Consider the following 24,077-nt stretch of genomic DNA (forward strand, 5'->3'; position numbering starts at 1 on the left):
AGTTTCTTATTTGGTGTAAAAACTGAGTACTTCATACCGACTTCCACTGCTCCACTTCGTCTGATTCTGATGAGAAATGAGTCCAATAAACTCCAAAAGCTGCAACACGCTGAAGCAGAAGTTTTAGTGTTTCATTGGAGACACAGATGAATTTCCACTGATCAGATTCTGATACCAAACCCCAATAAAGTTACAAGCCCAGTAGAGATGTCAGCTGCCTTTGGCTTAGTGCTTCTAAATGTCTGCTGCGGTTTGTGTTGGTTGATATTTTCTTTTTAAGCTTTCTTCTGCTTTGATTCCAAGCTGGGATATGGGTAGCTGTATAATTTGATTTCCAGTGAGGCCTTTAGTTTTTCGCCTATTTTGACAGCGTATGATAAAACACTTTAATATTAAAGTATGGGTAGAACACTGACGCTGAGAGAAAGACATCAGGATTGTTGAAGTATTTTTGCTTTACTGAACCTGTAGACTGTTTGTTCTAAAACATTATTTTTTATCTTTTTAGTAATATTTTACGTGATAACTGTTAATAACTGTTTTCAATTTAAAATGCAGTTTAAATTATTACTCAGGCTCTGACAACCCTGGGGAAGATTTTAAAGCTAATGCGTGTTTCATTGTCACCAGGAGAGGGTGAAAAACACGAAGATGTTTCCAAAAAACATGAAGATATTTCCAAAGCAAATCTCAAACTTTAATCTGAGATTAAAGTCAGAATTTTGTGGAGAAAAGTCAAAATTGACCTCAATCCTCTTCCGTCTATATTCAGGTATAATTCACATCAAACTGGGCTGATTTGATCTGATTTTTTTGACCAAATCTGTCTGAAGTAATTTTAAAAGTGTCTTGAGATTATATTTTTTTATGAATTGGCATTTTCTAAACAAACTTCATCCAGTTAATGGCAAGTGAAATATCTCAAATATGCCTCACAATCCAACACTGGATAAAAATTATTCCTATTCTTTGAGTAACAAGCATCTTTTCTCAGTAGACCGTCATCCTCCTCTGACCTTTCCTATTGAATTCTTTCACACAATCTGCTGCATTGTCGAGTCTCCTGTGAATACGTCTCTGCACCAGCTCTATCACTAGGTTTGGAAACTCAGAAATGCATGCAGCCGAGGCAGCGCTCGGGGAGAAATCATCTGACAAATGGCAGGTGTTGCATCACTGTTCTTATTTCTAGTTTTAATGGATTTACTCCTCTGACAGTGACGGCGTCTGCGACTTCGCTTTGAAACATAGTGTATAAAGAGTTACCCTATCACACTGTCTATGGCATCTGGCACTATGAATTATTAATGCTTATCTTAGGAGTATCTAAATGGAGCTTTCAAGGTCCCATTTTAGTTCCTCCTCTTAAGCAAAAGCCATAATAAGCACAAAAAGATTTTTAAACTCTATTCAGCTGTATTTCTACATAGATGCGCCAGTGTAGCTTTGTTTTTCGGATATTAAAGTGGTCATTTGAATTTCAATCATGCATTTTCTGTACAATTAGAGGCTCCAAAGAATATATAATTGGGTATTTGTTTTGGTTTCATGTGCTTATATAGATGTTGGAAAGCCGCTCACAGATAACATGTTCCTTCATCAGGTCTTTCTTTATGAAAATTGAAGATGTCACTTGATTCAGGTGAAGCTTTCAATTTTCCCTTCAAAGTGAGCAACATCAGTTGATTGGAAGGAGTTAAGTGATTCACTCCTGACAGAGGATTTGATAGGTGCAGTTTAGAGAGGATGAACCAATTTGGAAGAGTGACAATTAAGCAAGAGAGGACTCCCTTCTGTTGTCAGTCATTCTCGCAGTATGTGCTGTGTATGCAGCGCTGCTTTGCCCAGATATGCAATGACAGTTGTCTATTGTCTAAGAGGGATGTGTCTGTCTGTTTATGACTGGGCTGACTGGGGCTAATCTCTGCAGGCGCCACTAAAGAAAACAGAAAGTGATTGGATTCTTCTGAGGACAAGAAATTGGAGCACATTTTAACACTTAGCCACTCCTCTAGTCAAACACTGTAAAGGAGCAGATGCTGGAGGAGGACGGAGTCTGGCTGAGGCCACATTTCTGGACAAATTGTCACAATAAAGCGTAGAGATCCCAATTACAGTGTTGTCTCACCCAGAGGGTTTTACCTGACATTGGGGACTTTAGCTGAAGGCAAACCTTAATCTGCGAATTTTTGCCTTATTTTTCTTGCAGCAAGTGTAAAAACTGTCATTGTAACTTGCAATGGGAATAAGCCCCAGAAGCTAATTTGTCCTTGTTGTGAATTGTTTTTCTGGGTTAATTTAGTTTTATTTTTTTCTTGCATGCATCAGAATGTTTTTTAACTCAACCTTAACATTGAATGTGGTCCTTTGGGGTTGGTGTTTTTCATGGACAACAATAAAATATTTTTATTTGAAAAGGACTTACAGTTAAATGCAGTTATTTCCATATAACCTATGTTGCCTAATTTTTTTCATGTTAAACCTTTACTTATTTTATATCAGTGAGAATTTCCAAAATTAAATGTATTTGGAATCTGCCAGAATCATAATAGAATTTTTTTTTTAATTTTACTTTCTTTAAGTCCTTCTTCAAGCCTCTCATAGTAGTTTGCTAGAATGTTGGCCCATTGCAGGCTGTATTAAAGACTTGATTCAGGAAGTCAAACTTTGGAGAGAAATCCATCTTCCACATGAGTAATGACCCTATTTTGAAACATGTAGGTACAGAACTCATGAAGTCGTGGATGGAAATATTTTCATTCTGTTTTTATCACATACATTTAGAAAGAAAAAATAGTAGCTCAACTTTGAGAACTGGTAACCAACTCATCAGACAGAATAAATAATCCATGTGTTATATTTGATCAAATATGATACATCTCGAAACAATTGCCAAAGTTTGACCAGAAAAGCAAATTAAGTATTTATATAACATCTGATATTGATCACTATAATGCAGTTCTGTCTGGTCTTCTAGAGGAAAGCACAGCTCCACTACAGCTACTACTAAATTCAGCTGCAAGAATGCTGACCAGGACGAAAAAGCAAACATCACACAGATGTTAGAGTAGATGTGTTTGCTACTGGTGCATTTTAGATTTGATTTTAAGGTGTTTTTATTGGAATTGATGGAAGTATTGATGGTTTCACGCCGACATATCTGATTTAATTCCACTATAAAAGCCCTGCAGACTCACCAGGTTCTTTGATAAAGGCTGTCTGACAGCATTTAAAGTTAAAACCAAAACTCACGATAAGCCTTATTAATTTATTAGAGCCCTCACCTTAGAGCAACTTTCCTGAACACCAGAGAACAGCTAATCTTTTATTCTGACTTCTACCTGAACTTCAGTACTTGTCTCTTATTTTATTCTATTTTACTTCTCTGTTCATGAAATTCCAAACAAGTTTACACTTGGCTGGTTTTATTGTATGTTTTTTAAATATTAAATAATAAAGTCTAACTATGTTTAATCATTATTTATTTGCCTTGAGGCCAAATATGACATAATAAATCTCATTTTGCTTTAACAATTTTAGGTACGATTGAATGTTTGAATGTTTATTTCTTGTGTATAATTCTAAAAGTACTTTGTGTTTCATTTAATTGTGTTAAAAGGGCTTGATGAATTCTAATTGATCGATTAATCACTTTATCATCTAGAGTTTCCCAGTTTGCTTAAAGGCAAAGTGATCTGTGTGAATGCAAATTTCTTAAATCAAATTTTGGTAATGGTAAAGTTTATATGAAATTGTTGTGTGTATTTAAATATTTTAAATACCCTATCATGTGATAGGGTTGTGCAAATAAACGATTGTAACTTAAATTTAGTTTAATTTCTAAAATAAAAACAATGACAAAATACAAGGTACTCTATTATGTCATTGTCCAACAACAAAAAAAAATCTGTTAAAATAATTTGCTACATTCTCTTGTTCAACTTGAAAAAAAAAAAAAACACTTGGAATAATCCAGTGTAAAATTCAGAATATTATCCAGTTTGTAAATCTGTGAATATTATTATTTTTGATATCTTTGCCATTTTGTTCCTCTGGCGTCTCTCAGTCACATTTGACAGAGCCGAGCTGAATGCAGCTGCGACATGAGGTCTTAAAAACCTGAAGCGGCAGAAACACTTTACTGTAAATCCTCACCCAATTAACTGTAACCTCTGGAAAACCTGCTATTAAAGAGTCACTTCAATACGGGGTTTAAGCTTCTGTTAGCCTGCTGCTGCTTCTAACCTCTCTCTTCCTCAGTAGAAACAGGTTCAATAAAGACTTTGCTGCTGAATATGCAGAGTTAGACGGGAGCTATTTAAGACCAAAACTATTCAAACCGCTGGCAGATTCAGGTTTAAAGCAATCTTTTAATTTAGCCAACATTTACATTTGAAAGTAACCCATCAGAGTCCTGTCTTGTATCTGATATAGACTCTGAGGTAATCTATGAACTGAGATCTTCCATCCTCAGAAACTAGACTTTATAATTTATGTTTATATTCTATTTTTTACATACAAGAGGGTTTTTTATTATTTATCATGACAGCATAAATATTATAGCTTCCAACTTATTAAAATATATCATAAAAATTGATGTTCCTTTTATGCTTTATTTTACTTCAGAAAACATGCCTGTGTCCTTTCCTGTCAACGACAAAGTAAAAAAATATTCTAAATTTGCCATAAGCGTTATTATTTTTGATCTTATCCGTCTGAAGGAGTTGGTAAATTTCTGAAACCGTTCTGAAGATGCTCCTGTGTGGATTAATTATAATAATAATTAACACCTCTCAACGTCTTAAAAAAACAGATGGCAATGAATCTCTAAAAGCTTAGAGAGCTTCAACAAGTTCCCAAAACATGATCTTTTTCCTTCTTCTTTTTTTTTATAAAGTGAAATCCTGTAAAAGCTACACATCAGACAGAAATAAAAAGTCAACAAATGAATCCACCTGTTGACTCCAAAAACTTTCAGGACATTTAAACATATCGCAGGATATTAGCTGTGATATGTTTTTATGCTGCTGTCAGACATCAAACAAAAAGTAGAGCAGATGAAGCCAAACTTTCAAATCCTAAAATGTACCTTGAAGACGTCAAGTGAAGAACTGGACAACACCAATTAAGTTACATTCTGCAAATTTAGCAAATGCATGCTCCGAAGCATGACATTTCATGTTAGACTAAAAGGTTGGTCCAATTATGTTTTCAAAATGCTCCGGGTTTTCACTCCAGTGCTCTTTAAAAGCTTTATCTTTGGTATTTTCAGATAATTTGATAAACCGGTCCTGACTCTGCAGTCGCTCTCTGTAAAACACAATCCCTTTTTAAGACTCCATGCACTCTGAGATGGCAGGTCACAGAGGGGGTTGCCATGGTTTACATGTTTGCTCCATCGAGAAGTAACCCGCAACACTCCAACGAAAATGTCAAGTCGCAGCCGTCCTCCGACTTGCAACTGACCCTGTGACGTTTTTTTTTTCAAACAGGGTCTCGGTAAATTGTAGCGGGAGGTTGATGAAACCAGACGAGCTCTAATTCTTTCAGCCCCCCCGCAGGGAAGAACCAGGAAATGTCACCAAACTCTCCTCACACACAGGAGAAAGATGTTCTCTCTCTCGCTCTCTCCCAGGCACGCTGCCAAGCCCTGTCACAAAGTCAAGCGTGACGCCTCCCGCGAACAACGCAGTGCACCTCCTAATCCCGCCTGTGAAGATAACCTGAAAATAGCTCAGTGGAGCCGAATGCTGAGCCGCAACAAACAAACCAAAAAAGAAAAAAATAAAGAAATATTCATTGTTGAGTAAGATAGAAAGAAAAGTGCAGGGTATCAACTGCTCTTTTCTTTGTTTTACACATCACAACTCTTTGCCTCAAGGAAGTTTGTCTGCATTATCAATGTTTCTCCTTCAAGGGATGCATCAAACATACAGTAGCCTGTGTGAGAAGCTGATATCCGTCACACCTCAGGCTGCTTGTATGAATGAACAGCAGATAAGGGTGTGTCGCTCATTAACTCAATTACATTGTTCAAATCCCTCCGCCTGCCAAAGCGCGAATGGGATCGAATTTAGTCGCAGACACGAAGTCATCTTCATTGACACACGCGCCAGCGGAGAGGAACTCTGCAGTAAATACAGAGAGAGGGGAGGAGAGGGGGGTCTCCAATAACAACGCTGGCCAGATGAGCATCACAGCGAGAGGTTTGTCAATAAATCTGTCCCTCCAAAACACCCGTCAATTTGTGAGAAAGAGCCAGAAAGACGGCAGGAACAGTCAAAACAGCACTCTGAGCGTGGAAAAATGGAACTATAACAAGTGCTCTTCAATGCTGCCCTGCTGTTTGCTTTTGATAGCAGAAGTCGTAATGACATTCAAGTATTCAGCAGGCTGGGAAATGAAGCAGCGGCGGAAAAGACCAAGATAGGGACAGCGGAGGAAGAAAAGAAAAAAAGGGAGAGGGTAAGCTTGTGTTTGCATAAAATTCCTGAGTGTGTGTGGAAATTGCTGCATGTGTTGGTAGGAATGTGTGTGAAAGCAGGCTGAGGGGTAAACTGGTTGACTGCCAAGTTGTGCAACTACTTGTGGCAGGGGCAGCAGCGTTCCACTGACACCAAAGTTACTTAATAAACTGTGTGATTAATTTGAGCTGTGTCATTTTCCCAGGGTCCCTTTGCCACTCCTTCAGAGGACCTGAGGAGCAGTTTAATTGCTCAGCACTCTGCTAGTAAGAGTGCTGCAAGTAGGGCACCACCTTATGGGATAAACCACACAGGAAATGATACAGTTCTTTAAAGTGTTTTATTTTGTCACATTGAAACCTTAAACATGAACTTAATAGACCAACACATTGGGGTGCATAGCTCTAAAGGTAGAAATATTTACGTTTCTTTCAAATAAAAATTTAAAACCATGACAAACCGTGACATACCTTCAATCTAAAATAAAGATAAGTGAAGCTAAGTGCCTCCAGAGTCACCTAATTAGTGAACAGTGTGTGTAATTTGATGTCAGCATTGAAGGTTAGAGAGCTTGAGTGGATTATCAGCATCATGGAGATCAAAGAGTAAACAAGGCAGCTCAGGCAGAAAGTTCTGGAGAAGTTTAAAGCAGAATTAGGTTAGAAAATAATTTGAAAATCTGACTTTATAAAGTGACTTCAAGCCAAAGTCACGTCATAAGGAGCAAGAAGAAAACAAATTTTGATAGGTTGCTATGAGAAGTCCCATTCAGTTTCCTGTAGGCCACACAATAGTAAAAGCTCAGATGAAAGGAGACTGAAAGGTTGAGGATGAAACTGAACTTGCAAAAAACTGTGTGGTGAAAAACTATTGCACCATACCCACAGTGAGACATGGAGGTGGGAGCGTCATGCTGTGGGGATGTTTGGCTTCAAACAGGCCTGGGTAATGAAACAATATCCCAAACTCTGGACATTTCACTTAAATATGTTGTGTACAAAAAAGAAAGTCACTGAGCAAAAGATTGAACCCACAGTTTACCTTCCATCAGAATAAATTATGTAAACATTAAAAATGATACATGACAAAACCTATTCAGTACAAACCTTAGTTTTAAAGTAACAGCTCAATTTGCTTCAAGTAAAAGAAACAAATGTTTTCTGTTTTGTTTATTTATTTATTTTTACTTTATGTAATATAATATTTTTTGGCAGCAATGTGAATTTTTTAATATGTTCTGTCATTTTAGTAAGTGTCAGCATAAAAGGAAGATTTAGTTTGTCAAACATTATAAAACCTGATAGAATCAACGTAAGAACACTTGAAAATATTTGCTGCTAAGATTTTTTTATTTACGACTGTGAAGAGTCTCTATACTGTTGTCTTAATAAATGAAAAAATCTACTTTGCAAGTTGTACCTGAATGCATCACAGAACGCACCTCTCTTTTCCGTCATCACTCTAGCTCCAGATGAAATGAATGTGCCCAAATAGCACAGTTTAGTATTGAGGAACTTCTCTTTTTTATTTATTAATTTTTTTTTCCACATTTTAAAGTTTTGTGGCAGAAAATAAAGTTCTGCATTTTGTGTTCCTTCATAAAAATCCTGTCCTTGGTAATAAAATGCTTTGTGTGTTAAAACGGCCAATTCACAGTCCAGACTTAAATCTAATCAAGAGTCTGTTCAGAGTTGAAAACTGCTGTTCAGATTCTCCACTTCTGATCTGGATTATCTGCTATTTTGCAAAGAAAAAGTAGCACATTTTTGTTTTTTTTAATGTGCAAAGCTGGTGGAGCCATAGCCCAAATCACAGAAAAGGTGGGTGTACAAAGTACTGACACAGGAGGGCTGACTACGTAACAAATGTCACACTTTTCAGATTTGTCTTGGTAAAAACTTTCAAAAACTTTGCATCATTTCCCTCCTTCTTCATTTTTTTTAGTCTTTTAATCCCAATAAAACTCATTCACGTTTGAGAGCATAACATGATAAATTTGGAAGAAGTTCAAGGCGTATGAATAGGTGGTGTAGATGCACAGGTGATACAAGGTGCAACCGCCAGGCTGTGTCTGTATGCAGCGCCAGGCCTGCCAAACGGTTTTTTTCTCCTTGGCAGCCAACAGCTTGGACCAGAGAAGCATTTTTGTTTAAGTAAAGACCACGGAGCCTTGAGAACGTGTGAAGCAGCGTTCGAGCTTTTGTTTGTGTCTTCATGCATAAATATAAAACACCTGTATGTGGGTTTCTGGGTGTGTTAGCATCTGTTTACACATTCTTCCCAGGCTGCCTGTGAATGCGCCTATATGGATGTGTGTGTGCGCGTTGACGTACAGTCGGGAACTTGCATGTTCACTGAACAGGGAGCATGTTTTAGTCGGCGCGAGCGCGGAGCCGGCCAAGAGACAGACAGGCAGAGCGTCGGTGTGCACGCGTACGAGCGCGCGGGCATTCTTAATACTCTGCCTAGCAGGCTGTGAGAAAACCAAGTGAAGGAGAGTGAATCAAATCGAGGTGTGTGTGTGTGTTTGTGTGTATCTCTAAATGCACTGCTAAAAAAAGCCGCGTGTGTCAGTGCGTGTTGCGGATTCTCATGCAGACATAAGGAGCTTATGAAAGGAGCATATTCTTTTTTTAAGTAAATCTCATTAATTTTAATTAGCTGTATATTTAGCCCCAACACCTGGATTGACTGTAATTCCATTTGTAAATATTACAACTGCTGAGCAGAGGAGATGAGATGTCTCAGGTAGCAGCTAGATTGCCATGGCTGCCTCACATTTCCATAATGTCTTGTTTTTGATTGTGTCGCGTGCCTAAGAAGGATATCAGAGGCAAATATGCATAACCTTCATTTTCCTATCGCATGCTCTGTGTAGCACGCCATGCCTCATCCTTTTCAACATTCACCTTTATTCCTCTATTCCTCCCTCGCTGCTGGTTCTTTTCATTTTCTCTCTGGTCTCTGCACCCCATCATTAGAGAGTGCTCACTTTTTTCCCCCCTCCAACCTTCGCCGCCTCCATCTCCCTGCCCTTCTGCCCCCTTACTGTAAGCTTTTTTTTTTGTTCACGTGCATCCCTCTGTATTTCTCCCACACTCCCTCTCTTTCTTTCTCACCCTCCCCTCTTTTCCTTGGTAATCAGCTTATCCTATGTGTGTCCAAGCCTCTGTGTCTGCGTTCCTCCTCTCTTTGTTTCCAATTCATTCAGCAGGGAGATTAGAGATGCCTATTTGGTGCTTTTGTCTTCAACCGGCGCAGCAGCGGCGAGTTACACCGCGAGGCAACGGCCCCGTCGCCAAAACGCACATTCACCCGTCATGTGCTCAACATACCTTCATTGTTGTCAGGGGCCCGATCCAGGATACGCAAGTGCCTCGAAAAAGAACTTTTTATGTGTTTGCTACTTTAAAAACACAAACTGCAATGTCTTTTTCGAGACTCTGCGATAGAGCAACACAAAATAGTTCACAATTTTTAACTGAAGGGAAAATTATACATGGTCTTAATTATTTCTTACAAACAAATTGAAAAGACTTGAGACTCGGGTGAAAGTTCACCATCAAGGACATTCACTAAACCAGCAGCGAGGTCCACAGTTGGATTGCTGAGATCCATGATTCTCAGTTTGTGCTACATACAATCTGTTTTATTTTCCAGGCTGATACTTGAACCTGGGAATGGCATCAAACCCAACTGAACCTGTTCCATTCTCAAGGTTCAAATAACAGTTAAAATTCTTAATCGTTGTCTTCAGTGACCAAACTAACTACGAATAGCAATATGAGTAAATAACAGTATGTCTCTGACTTTTTCATTTAACTCTGTTATGACAGATTAAAAGTTTTATTATGTTGTGTGAATCTTGTTTTTTCTTAGATGTTCTCTATTCCATCTGACAAAGCTTAAGATAAAATGTAAAACAGTGCAGCGACAAAACTGAAAAGAACTGCAGCTGTAACCGCAGGGAAAGGCCTGAATACAAATGCACGGCACAGTTTTCAGTTTTATTTATAAAATATCTATAAAACTGTTTCTGTGGACTTTCACTTCACTGACTACTGTTGTTGTTTTATCATACATACTTCCACTAAATTACCTTTATGTTTGCAGCTGAAAAATGATCAAATGTGAAAAAGTTCAAGGCTTACAGAAGCTTTTCAAGGTAATGTAAACCCAGATGACACTGAGCTGTGTGTGAATTTAAAGCCTCCATATGTAGAATACTCTCTGCCTAATTGATGGGGTGACCTTAAATAATGCTTAACCTTTTCCTCGCTGTAGCTTCCTACTCTGTGTCTGACTGTATTTCTCATTAAAATGAAATCAGCGTAGTCTTCTTAAAGGTTTCCAAGCATAAAACATTCACTGGGTATTACAACAACAGTTGCTTCTGTTGAGCTTCACTTCTGTTAGAACAAATTAGGTATGCAGACGTGCATAAATTTGGAGGGAGTCATAACATCAGAGTAACTACTTTTTTTCTTTTGGCATTTACTCTTATTTACTTATTTTCAACTCTGATAAATGGAGTCTTAAAGCTGCTCACTTTCCTTCTGTACCTGCTACTGAATGAATTTCAACATCTTTTAAAAAGAAATCCTTGAAGCAGAAAAAGGAGGAGCTGTTACTAGAAACAAAACCATGTATCTGGCCCTCTCAAAACTCAAGGATAAGAGCAACAATATGCTTTTATTCAGCAGTCGACTTCCACTTAAGACAAGAAGAGATGGAAGCAGCGGATCTCGTCAGACGGCTATCATACATCCTGTGAGTCACAATCACTGCCAGCACTTCATTATATAAAAGGATTCAACCGGTATCGAATCAAGAGAGAATCTGTCTGGGTGGCGGCATGCACCGGGGCTTGAAATGAGGAAATTGGATAATAACCTCGACATTAGCCGGGTTTGATATCGTTTACACTCTTATTTAAAAATAATTGTAAGGAGGACAACAATCAGAGATGAAACAAACATCTGAAAGCCAATAAAATGTGGTTGTATCTTCTCGTTACCTTGAAAAAAAAATCTTGCCCTTTACAAGAGCAAAATCTCAGAACACGTGATGACAGGAATTATTCAGCACATGTATAATTTTACATGTGACCCATCTGAAGCAAATTTTGTCTATTTGAAGCATAACACTTTGACAGCGTAAGGATGGAAGTGTCCATTCAGCTCAACTGCCTGTCACAACAACCACACAAAAAGCTTTAACTATAAAAGACTCACTCACCAAGCTGCAGTCACAAATGCTCACACACACACACACACACACACACACACACTTCACTATATATTTTCTGCATAGATTAGAAAACAACTCGTTGCTTTACACCAGAACCCTTCGACATGTGGTTGGGGAAACTGAACTCAAACTCACAATCTGCTGATTACTCATCTCACAGAGCCACAGCTGTCCTGCATGAAAGCTCTGTCTAATGAAGGAACAGGAGGATTCCCTGCTGTAACTGGAGTTTCCCTCAATCCTGAGCTGACCAGCTTCCCTCCCTGGCCTTTCTTCACACTTAGATTCTCACTCTGCCCTTGTTAGCCAACAAGTATTTCTTTGAAAACATTTTTCTGAACAGGGGAGCAGAAAAATGCCTGATTTGTGACGTAGCATTCTTGAAAAACTGCCCAGGAATTTGTGAAAAATAAATTCCCAATGTGAAATGTCTACCCACCCACAAGTGAAACACATATATTACACATGTAACCATTTTTTTCTTACAAGTTTTTAATATGTTGGAACATTTTCTTAAAGACTGTGCTTCACATGTACAAACTGCACTGTGCAGCAACATGCAAACACATGCATCACCATATGGCAATTGCTTTATGTCGTAACGTGAAACCAATTTGGAAAATATTCCACATATTTTGTCCCATGTGGAAATTATGTCATGCAGTAACATCTAAAACACATGTGGAATAAATCCCACATATGAAATGTTTTCCCACAAATTACACATGTGAAAATTATAAGGTAATGTATTTATGATATTCATGAATGATACAGCATATTAATAACATAAAAAAATGTTAATGTGAAACATTTTCCCATGTTTCACCTGTGGAAATTATATTGTGAAGTCACAAAGTGTTTCGCATGTGGCAGCTATGTGTTGCACATGTGAATCATATGTCAAACTCATTCCACATACAAAATATTTTCAAAATGTTTCACATGTGGAATGTTTTGTTCAAAAGGAAAAATATGTTTCACATATGTTATTTTTTTTGACAACGTGAAGAAACATGTTTTACAAGTAGATAATCACATGTGGAACACGGATGCATTTTTATATTTTCATGAAATCATGACGAGGCGTGAACCTCCTGTGTTTTATTCATAAGGGTGAATAGGGTGCAAGAAAGTGTTATTTAACTCCAAACTAAAACTTTAATTATATAACAAACTCTACTGTCAACATTTGCTCACTTCTATCTCCTTTATATAACATTTAGCTTCAAACTGCTGGGGGAAAAAAATTCCCATGTCATCATTTTTGTGGACTTCCATGATAGGACCGTAAAAGACGACCTTTTCCACTTCACTGAAAAGCAAACGTCGGCTCTATAGAATAGGATCTAATGATCCTGCGCCTGTCATAGCTGTTCTTTCAGACAATGCAAACTGGCAACTACCTGCTCTTGAACTGGCTGAATGAAGAAAAACTTTTTATCCAGTTACAATTCCATCTTAAATGATGATGAAGGTGCGTACTCAAAGTGCAGACTACTGTAAGAGGCATTTATCTAAATGATACAGACTGCATTCTAATAGCAGAGTCATACTGGAAGCAGGAGACTTTTAGCAGGGCAGTATGATGTGATCGTCAAGCATAAAGAGCACAGCGGTGCAGCAGAGAGCATAAATGAATACCTCTGAGTTGCTGTTCACAATAGCAAAACTTTAATAATGATGCAACAGCCTCACAATAAAACTTGCAACTAAAACAATAAATGCATCCTTTATATAGAAGACAATATTCAGCCCTGCTTCAGAACAATATTGCACAGTGAGAATAGATTTCTCTCAGATTTAAAGCTGAAGCTAGCACTCGGTTCTTTCGCTTCTTACATCATAAAGTGGGAAATTACAAACACCCCAGAGCCATTTAAAGTTATGTTATTTATGGTGATGCTGTAGCTTCAGAGGGGGAGAGGATATTTATACACAGATATGTGACAATATAATGTAAACATATGATTTCCGAGGATTTATTTTCATGGATCCAACATCCATCAGGGTTTATGTCATCTAGAGACCTGCTTTACGACGCTTTTCCTGATTCCATACATGACCGCGCTATTAGTGAGTCAATAACCGGCCATCCAGCGAGCAGACAGTAATATCCCCGACACAAACCGGACTGGAGAACACTCCCCTCAACAGCACACAGGTGAGTTCAAAAGGGCTTTATGGCTGTGGTATCGGTGATAAGATGTCCCCAAAGACACACTGGCTTTCTATGAGCTGAAGTGATGGCATCATCAAAAAGAGGCAATAAACAAGAGCAGCCTCTGCCGTTTCATTGGTGGTGGAGCTCCAGCGCTCAGGGGGGAAACCCTCGGCACTCAGACTCAATCAATACAAAATGCTGCACTCCACCGCCATGCACTCACGTCCTCTGGCACACCGTCACGGTCAGAGTTTAACACAGAAACACAATGACTACAGCGAGCACATTCAGTCATGGTTTAAAAAAAGTACACCCTCCATTTCATTTCAAAGATCAGGAGAAACAGGTGGGGGTCCTTTCAAGGTTTACTTTAAATGTGACTTATTATGCCTCTTTGAAAATGTTAGTGTACCAAATAATTTAGATAATGAGAATGTAGTCTGCTCAGTTTTGCCTATATTAGCCTTTTTTAGGGCCTCTTGTCACTTTAAATCAAATAAACTGCTGCTGGCCACACCCCTCAACTCAACATTTACTCTCGCATGTGAAAATAGCTACAAACAGATGCACATTCATGCAACTGTACATCTTTGAAAAGCAGAAGTAGAGCCTCCTGCACAACAAACAAGAATCCAGTAAGTGTTTTCTGGATGGTAAGTCAACAGCAAAACACTTGTCTTTTCCAGCAGCCATTGAGGTTGCATGATGAGGGGACGTGAATGGTGATTTGTGACGTTACATTCCAGAAGTTTTTGAAACGGCTCATTTTCCAGACACCAAAGAATATTAACGTTGTTCCAAAAACCGGCTGGGTGTTTTGTTTTAAGCGTTTGGGCTGTTTTTCAGAAGCAGTAGAAACCTAAACGCAAGGAGAAAAATGTGAAAAGTGTAAATTTTGCATAAAAGGTTCCCTTTAAGTATCCAAAAGCTTAAAACTGATTTAGTACTGTCAATAAAGCTTTTCCTGATTCAACAAAAAAGTCAAAATTTAAAAGCCATGTGTGAAAAACTGAGCGCACTCCATGGTTCATTATGTTGTACAACAACCTTTAGCACTTTGAACGAAAGTAGTCCTTATTTACACAGTTGTGAAAGCATTTTCAACCACTTATCTTTATTTAACATTGTTTCTTTGTTAATCTTTTATGACTGATCAGATCAAACCATCTGTCTGGCCTGATCTGCCAGACAGATGGAGTCACATTTGACTGTGGAATATTTGAGTATTCAGATTAGATCAGGGTCAGATTAATGACTCCAAGGCATCCAGGTACTGTTACTAAAAAGATGTCATTATTCCTTCCCCATTGTGTTTGACTATTAAATGCGGTGTTTGGGTTTCTTCAAAGATTTCTAGATCTATAATGGACTTTTCTCTAGAGGTCTGTGGTTGCAACTCTTCTTATCGTGATGCCATACTCTTTTTAGAGGGAAAGAAATTTGTTCTGGGCACTCTTTTAAGCAAAGACTTGACACTTTAACATTTAACATGCTCACTGAGTCCTCCGCAGACTAACATGGATTCCTTAGATATTTCCACAGCTTGTTTGAGTTTTGCATTGTCTGGTATTGTAGTGAATTGCTGCAAGGTTCACTTTCTTTCCATCTTAACATTTTACTAAAAAAATTATCATTTTATTATTGAGGTGGTCAAAACTTGGCATCCTACTTAGTTTTGTACAACTCAAGCTTTGAAGGTGGAGAATCTGATTATTTGCTTTGATTTAAATATTCACAGAAATTAGAAACTCTGAAATATTATTTTTATTATGTCTCCCGGAAACAGTCCCAAAATGAATAGAAGGTGAACTTTCTTTTAAGTATGACTACACACCTTCTCAGAGAGAAGGTTCTTGATCTGACCAGCTGCGTCAGTAACAGAAATGGTAATTTCCATCTCAACGGCAATCAATTAAATCACTCCCACAGAGAATTCCAGGAGATAGAATATGACATTTGGCGGTAGAGTTGAGGGGGATTTGAAAGGGTGCAACCTGATCAAGAAGAGAAGCCACCTGAGAGCAAAAACAAGGATTCTGGTTGAAAAAGAGGCGATTTAATGTATTTCAAAGCTGGCGTTTTTGTTTGGCTTTGTTTAATCCACTGCGTCTTTGTGAAGAGATGGCTTAAAGCCGACTCTTTGCTAAATGCAGGTCCCCTAATTTTCTCAACCCTGAGCTGCTGCAGCGTGATTTGTCTCCTAATAGCAGAGGTAGTAGAGTCTGTTAACATTTTGTAAAATCTCAAGAGCCCTTCTCTCTTACAGTCTCTAAATGGCTTTTGCTATTATTATGATGGTAGCGAGCAAGATTGATCTGTCCTGATGTAATCTCACAATGGCTGAATGGGTCTGGGTGGGTGTGAGCTTCCTCAAATTGACAAGGTGTGATGGAGACTTCTTTGGACGCTCTTGATACCTCTACAATCTGACTGCCTCACATTTAGTTGGGCAAAATATTTCTTATAAACACTTGCATCTTGTGATCCTGTTGCAATTCTGTAGTAACTAACTCCTGCATTCAACTTTAACAACTTTCACCTCATTCGTCAAATACCTGGTTTTCCAATGTTTACGTTTCTTTAAAAGCTTAACTTTGATAAATAATAATAATAAATAAATAATAAATGGGGAGCTTTCAAATCAGGTCTAAACTTTGACAAATGAAATGGGGTTTTTTGGAACATAAAATCCTCTCACATTTTTGAAGTATCTGTGTTGCTTTTATCTTCCATCACAACAAAAACCACACTTAGGTTCAATTAACCATCTTAGATTGAGTTTTTTATGATTTATTAGTTCCCCAAGTGCTCAGGATATTAGCCAACTTAATCACAAAGTATACAATCAATTCCCTATTCAGATTCAAGCATCTAGCATCCTGAGCTGAGTAAAACTTCACCACAGCAGTCAAAACAATTGCATAGACTTGGAATAGATTTATTTTTATTTTCAGACTAATATTTGCTGGGTGAGTCACCGTTGTTTAATGTTTTGTTTGAAAGCTATCAGCTGTATCAGACATTATTACATGAGAATAAACCTAAACTAAAGTACATGCTAAGCTAAGATTTCTTGGATGAACATTTACAAAATGTTTTTCCTTATCTTGAGGGTGCACAGCTGTCATTTTCAAATGTAATAAACATTTTGTGACACTTTGCTTTTCAAACAAACATGTGGTCAAGCAAAAAAAAAAAATAGGTAGAATGAAGTTTGTATTCCCAAAGTAGTAACGAAAGTGGTTATTAAGATTATGGAGTAATCTTTATATATAAATGCAGAGATAAAGAATTTAACTCCAAATAATACTTTAGCAAACTTACCAAATTTGTGGAAAATAAGACTCCTTCTATGCATTTTACTGCAAGATTGTAATTAAACTGTCCAAGAAAAGGTTTCATTCTAAATTAAAACTAAGAAATGTCAGGTAACAATTTGCATAAACTTATTGCAAAGAAATTAGGCAAAAAATATTTTACAACAGCATAAATGACAATTCAATATCTGAAAAACTTTGACAAAGTTAAGCTGTATCCATCTAGTTCAGTTTGTCATCTTCATATTTCACCATATCTACATAAGAATAAATAACATTTTTATTTAATAACTGTAAAGTTGAAAAAGTCCATGAAAAGTATTAACTTAAGCAGAGCCATTGTATTTTTTTGGAATCTATTTACAAGTTCGTAGCAAAATCTGAAATTATTTTGTACAATTCAACTGTCATTTCATGTTCTTAAGTTAATGTAGGCTCATTACTTTACCTCACAGCTTTCACAATGCATTTTTGCAGAAAATGCAATTTTTCTAGTGAAGCTTTCAGTTTCCCTTCTTTTATGCCTACCGGCAGCTGTGTAAATCTATGACGAGGGTGTGGAGACACACTAGTGGGTGTAAGGCGAGATGAAAATCCTCCCAAGGGCCCTGGCGCCCATGGCTGGAGCTTTGTTAGAAGTTTAATCAATCAGCCACAGTGCCTTAATTAATCGGCATGATGAACAGGAGAAATAATTGGGTTTCTGCCAGACGGGAATCTGTTGCAATCTAATGTCGGCCAATCGGGATCCAATTTGTTATCACAAAGCTGATCTAGACGACAAAACACTTGCAGGATCAAAGTAGGATAAAAGCACAAGACAATGGATGTAAAGTGCCTTTGGAGGTAAACTTTTGACAGGAAACACGAGGTCTGAACCTCTCCAGCAAAGTACACAATGTGTTTAAGATACTTAATTGGATCTAAACAATATTAGAATGCTCATCAGTCTTAATAAAACTCAGGATATAGGCTGGAATATACTACTGAAGCATAGTGGTGGAAGAAGAATTAAATCTGCTCCTCCCCAGATGTTTCTGAATCAGGAGAAAGCTAATGAGGGGTGTCTAGTTTTCCAATAATGCAGCAGATGCCATTAACTGTAACCCGCTCTGACAATACTGATCAGCCCAGACTCAGTTCAGACCAGGTAAGCAGTGTCTGCAACAAATGGAATAACACTATAGCCTCTAAATAGCCAAGAAGAAGCCAAAATAGTTGACTCTATACCACTGGAGCCAAATGGAAAAATAGCTTAGGCCTCTTATTAATGTCACAGTGGCTAGGCGGCAATTCCCCCAGGCTCTGTGTACCTCAGCTTGTTAATGAGTCACTGCTTATCAGTCAGCCTTGTTAACAGGCAGAGGCCTCTCATCCAAACCGCCTACCGCTATTGTGTGCTAGCTGTAAAGCGTATTAGCCAAATATTCTCCCATCTTGGCACACAGGAAGTCAACAGCAAATAACAGCAGTGCACACAGGAAGTGGGCTTTGAGCCAATGAGAAAGGCCTGGTCCAATGGGGAAGGAACCCATTTTGTCTGAGGATAAAGTAAACCGCTGGCAGACATGCAGAGTCTTCCCGCCTGTAAATCTTAGCACACAAACAACAAGTCCACACAGCTCCCATCCTTTAATCTTTATTCATTACCGGCCTCAGCTGGAGGCATGAGGAGTCATTCAATGGCTCCGACCAGCAGAACTCGTAGAGTAAATAAACAATTAGGCATGTTTCTGGTCACAAAAGCAAACTTCCTGCTGGGGTGTGCCGTGGATTCTAAGAGCCAGGTGGCTGATGGGAGGTCGCGGCAAGTCGCTCTGCTTGTTGTCGACTGAACCGACCCTCTGCTCTCCACCACAGCCCCGGGGTAATTGGGTCAACATTACAGAACCAGGGCATAGCCCAGCCAATTGCATGCCTAATCTGTGCCCTTCTGAGAGGCACTTTCCATCCACATCGCATGGCTGCACATCCAGCTGTGGAAATGGATATGTCAAATGGCATGCAATTAGTGTCTCCCCGATTCGTTCGGTTGCTCTAAGGAAGCCCGCTCGCAGATGAGTCGAGAAAAAGACTCAACTGTCCTTTTCATGACTTGACATTCATATGAGAAAGAGATGAAGGACTTGGGAGTGAGCGGTTGGTCAGGAGTCATGACACAGATTCAATGCAATGCTTTAAGGGGGCAGTATTACATAAAATAGACCTTTTTGAGCTTTGCATTATTCCCTCATCAAAAACATATCTGGAGAGTTGGCTTAATTCTTTAATTGCATGTTTGAGAAATCTTTTAATTTCCCATGGCAGCCACTCAACTGCGCAAAATACCTGCCTGGACCTACCTTCTCCTTGGACATGCAGTTTCTGAGGTTCCAAGTTTCCACCTCATGGTGCAACCCTACCCTACGACTCCGCCACTCCGCTTCTTCAGACTAGCGGCAGCAATTAGCAAACACCTGATTAAACTGCACATCTGCAACGTTAGTAAAAAGGCTTAAAAGTTAATAGAAGAGCGCTGTTGTGATAACTTCCTAAAGGCGTATGATTTCTTTGAAATCATATTTAGTAAATACGTAGCTCTTTTATAACAATTGACAGCAACGTAGCTATTTGATTATGCTATAAAATTACACTATGTGAATAAAACAACATTTTCAGATATTTTTGCTCATGTTTGTTTGAGACAAAAGAGTCCTCGTAAATTTAATTTACTGAAGACTCAAGCAGCCAAGCAGTAATGGGCTCCCCTGCTTTCAGAAGGTTCATCTGCTCCAACATTGATTGCTGAGCTAATCATTTTTCCTCTCTGATACATAATGCTGAATTATTTATGTTAAGTAGACCATTCTGTTCCAGGTCCTCCTTGCGTGGACTTCTCCATTATGAAGACCCATTATCTGACTACTCAACCACTCTAATCCATCTTCTACTTAATGGCTCTGCCGCAGTGTCACAACAACACCAATCAGACTGATCGGAGCAGATGTGAGCGATGGACACGTGCTCAAGGCTTACGCTTCCTGCTTAAAGTTCAGCCCGGCTGTTTGGGCATTACTCACATGTCAACTGCAAAACTGCGCATACAAGATTAACATACAGTGCCTTTGAGACGGATTCATCCATCTTGAATTTTTTTCACATCTATTAATGCTGCAGCCACAAACTTCAGTGTATTTTAATCCTGTTTTAGGTGACAGACTCAGAAAGTAGATCATCTGTGAAATAGAAGGAAGTAGAGCAATAGTTTCAAGAATTTTTAGGAATAAAAACTGACAGCGTTTAGTCTGAAACCGTTAGATGAAATCTGAAGCGGTGTAAAACAGTAAGCCGTCACTCTGCGAGAGGCAGAGGACGCCCTGGACAGACCACCAGTCCATCACAGGCCAAGAAAATAATCATGCAATAACACACTCATCCCTACAGGCAATTTATAGTGGCTAATTATGCTAACATGCATATTTTGCATCATAGGAGGAAGCTAAAGTACCTGAAAGGAACCCACACATTCACCTAGGAGACCGGCTGAAGTTATGGGTAAGGCAGGCGTGATAATTACTGTCACTGACTATTTCTCTCACAGATTTTACAAAAGCTCAACACACACAACCTAACAACCCATTTCCAGGGCGCCCGGCCCTTCAGGTAGAAAAGAGAAACTCCCCAAGGCTCTCAGCAGTTTCTCCAGGTTCATCAGTGTTACCGCACCTGATGTTTTGCAGGACCTTGTTCAACTAAATCAGGTTTGTGGATTTGAAATGCTCCCTTAAGATTTATTGAGGGCAATTACCTTTGTTGTCACATGCATCTATGCAAACCCGTTGCAGAAAGGCCCTGAAAACAGAGCTAACAAATGTACCACTGTGCAGCCATTCTGATACCTATAAAAACTAAACAGTACAATCCGATTCATTCAGAAGCCTCCAAATAATGAATTATTTATTATTTCAAACTAATGTTTATTGAGAACATTAGTGACCAAACAATACTATGAAGACCAAGGAATACAGCAAACAGGTCAGGGGTTAAGATTTGAGAATGTGCTAGAAAATGTTAAGTCCCGTTGAGAAAATAAAAACGTCTGGCTCAACTGTAAACCTACCGAGGTTAGGCCAAGGAAGTGGCTGAGTCAGTAGGAGAATCAGCCAAAATGCCTCTGTGACTCTGTGCGTCTTAGGATGGGAATGTGTAACCAGGGCAACTTTTAGTCACACAGTTTGCCTTCAATGGAAGAGTAGCACAAAGAAAGCTATAATATGTTGCATTTATAAAACACCACGTCATCTAAGAGACACAAAAAATATGTAAAAAGAGATTCTCAGATCAGATGTTTGCAAAATCATTTGGTCTATCCCATAAGATCTCTGTTGTGAAACATGGTGTTGGTAGCATCATGCTGGGGGATGTTTTCTCTAGCAGGGACAGAGAAACTGATTTTGGTTGATGGGAAGAGGAAATATAGAGTAATTTTGGAAGAAAACCTGTGAGAGGTTCAGGGGCAGGAATACTTTTGCAAGGCGCTGTAAGCGTGTATACATTTTTATCCATAACTAAGTTTGCCATTTCATTTTGTATTCAGGACACTGAGGCATTGTTCACTTTGTGAAATATTGTGATTCTATTGTCTAACTTATTCTAAGTGATTCTGACTTATTTCAAAGTAGTTGTGTTAAGTGAATTTGATTTTAATTAAAGTTTTATACAGGAAAAAATTCTGCTGCACTTTAGATTAAAACATGCAGATTAAAGCCGCAGTAGAGGCCAGCGCTCCATCCCTCATCCCGCGTTTCACTTTCACTCTTTGACGTGTTTTCTCATCTCCTAAATGCTGTCAGACGTCTCAGGCTTAATTACTCTCGTTGACTGACATGATAATGTAAAACAGTGCTCAGGTGAAACTAAAGCAAGAATTGGTCATGCATGGTCAGGCCTCCCCGTGGGCACACCTTAATCAAATGTGACACGCTTCTGAACGGGAGCCAGAATCATTTTGGGGCCCAAATAATGAACCTCTACCTGGGTTTCAATGACGAGCTACACATGTCTGGGTCAGCAAACTGACAAGAGTTTGATATTTCATCATCAGAGGCTCAGTCTGGGGTGGCCATTTCTCCTCTTCTTCTCTCTAAGCAGCTCACCGCGCTCCGAATTTCTTACTCATCTTAGCACAGCCGGATTGTCCACAGGAGGAACACATTAATAATCTTTGCACAGAAACTAAACAGCATTTAATTCAAAAGAAATTGAAACATTGCTCATATGGATAAATGATGTCAAAAGAATCCCAAAGATGTGCGGGTGTGCATATCGTACTCATTTATGGTGTGATTGCAAAAAGTGTGTAGGCGAGATCAGCTGAATGCAGAGGGCCCTTAAGAGCATATATTCCAAATGCAAATCATGGAATGTCTTTTAGAAGGCTCCTTGCTTGCTGAAATCTTTCTCTGTTCTGTGCCAAACACTTTGTGCAATTAAAACCCCAACTGTAATGAGAAAATGGCAACAACATTCTACCTGTGTCAATCAATTTTCAACGGCTCGAGGGCCAATCGCTGCTCGCCATTTTGTGTCGGGTACAAGCTGCCCTCTGAAGGTTGTGTTACCGGCAGGCAGTCACTTGAGAGTTATGTAATTGGGAAGCACATTGGACAGTGTATTCCTGCTCACTTGGTACTCGCAGCAGGGATGATATCATTACAAAGTGCTTCTCTCATCAAATCCTCTCTTACCATCCGCCTCAGCCGCAGTTCCAGTTTTAGCCATGACGAGTGTTCTGTATCTGAGCTGCACAGTGTGTGGAAACACGTTTGGCTCCAATCTGAGAAAGCACAAGATGACCGCCTTGTTTGTCCAGGCTATATGAAGCTTCAACAAAACAGACGGTTTGCAGAGCATCAGAAACAATATTGCGAGATACTGAGAACAGACTTTGTTCACTTTCTCTGTGTGTGCAGGGCTTTGGAAAATTCATTCCTTTTCAGTTTTTTCATATTTGGTCAATTTACAATTCCAAATTTTTATGTATTTTATTGGGATTTTAATATAAATTAGAAATGTATTCAGTGCATTTTTTCTGCCCATTTACTCTGTAGCCTCCATATAAGATCCAGCAAAACCAATTGCAGGTTCACAGTGGAGGTGGGCAAATTTGTCGTCCTTTACCGAAGAGTGGCAAAGATTTTTGCTTTTTATCTCTAAAACACGTGTTCCCAAAGGTGTTTTCACACCTCAGAGTTGACTGGAGACCAAAACTGCACAAAAACCTCAGAAGAAGGCATGAGTGCAACTTCCTTTTTCACAAAATGTAAACCAAAATGGAGTGCCTGATTTCTCTTTTGGTTTTGTCATAAGACCACAAACTATTTCTCCCACTAAAACTAGGCTTGCATTCTCATTTAGGTTGTATTTACCCAGAATGCCCTGTGCTAAATACACAGGGCATTCTGAGTGGACTGGAGTAGTTTCCAGGCCACTTGCATTCACATATGCATTGGAACCGCACCAGAGTTCACTTCAATCTCTGAACCAGAGTTTGCTTTTTGGACCACATCAAATTTTGATTGTGCATTCACACCTCCCCAAGAGTTTGATTAAAGTGGATCAAACAGGGCTGCTGTGAATGCACACTGAGTCACCACCAAGCTACATGTTTCAGATGGGTGCCTGCTCCAGCACACCTGATTCACTTTCCTAGCAAGTTCTACAAAAGCCTTTAATAAGGAATCAAGAAGAAAATATCAAGTCAGAGAGGATAGTGAGCTCTATGGACAAGGTTTGCATCACTCTATGAAAATCTTTTCTCCAGGAGAGACAGTGAAGCTGATGGGAACATTGGAATACAATCTGCAAACAGCTTGAGACTAGATTCCACATCAGCAAGAACTACAG

At 38.9% G+C, this 24,077-nt stretch overlaps 1 protein-coding gene and 1 long non-coding RNA gene across 6 annotated transcripts in view; one reads left to right on the forward strand and one right to left on the reverse strand.

The window, feature by feature from the left end:
* The window catches only part of cadm3 (cell adhesion molecule 3), a 161,081-nt gene that overhangs the window by 134,143 nt on the left and 2,861 nt on the right, over positions 1–24,077 (reverse strand). The window lies entirely within an intron of this gene.
* Positions 1,727–17,307, forward strand: LOC107836230 (uncharacterized). Its single transcript, XR_001662092.1, has 3 exons — positions 1,727–2,214; positions 9,039–9,041; positions 17,295–17,307. It is a non-coding gene; the product is annotated as an uncharacterized LOC107836230 (long non-coding RNA).

Source organism: Poecilia formosa, unplaced genomic scaffold (assembly GCF_000485575.1).
Source record: "Poecilia formosa unplaced genomic scaffold, Poecilia_formosa-5.1.2 Scaffold45, whole genome shotgun sequence".
Lineage (NCBI taxonomy): Eukaryota > Metazoa > Chordata > Actinopteri > Cyprinodontiformes > Poeciliidae > Poecilia > Poecilia formosa.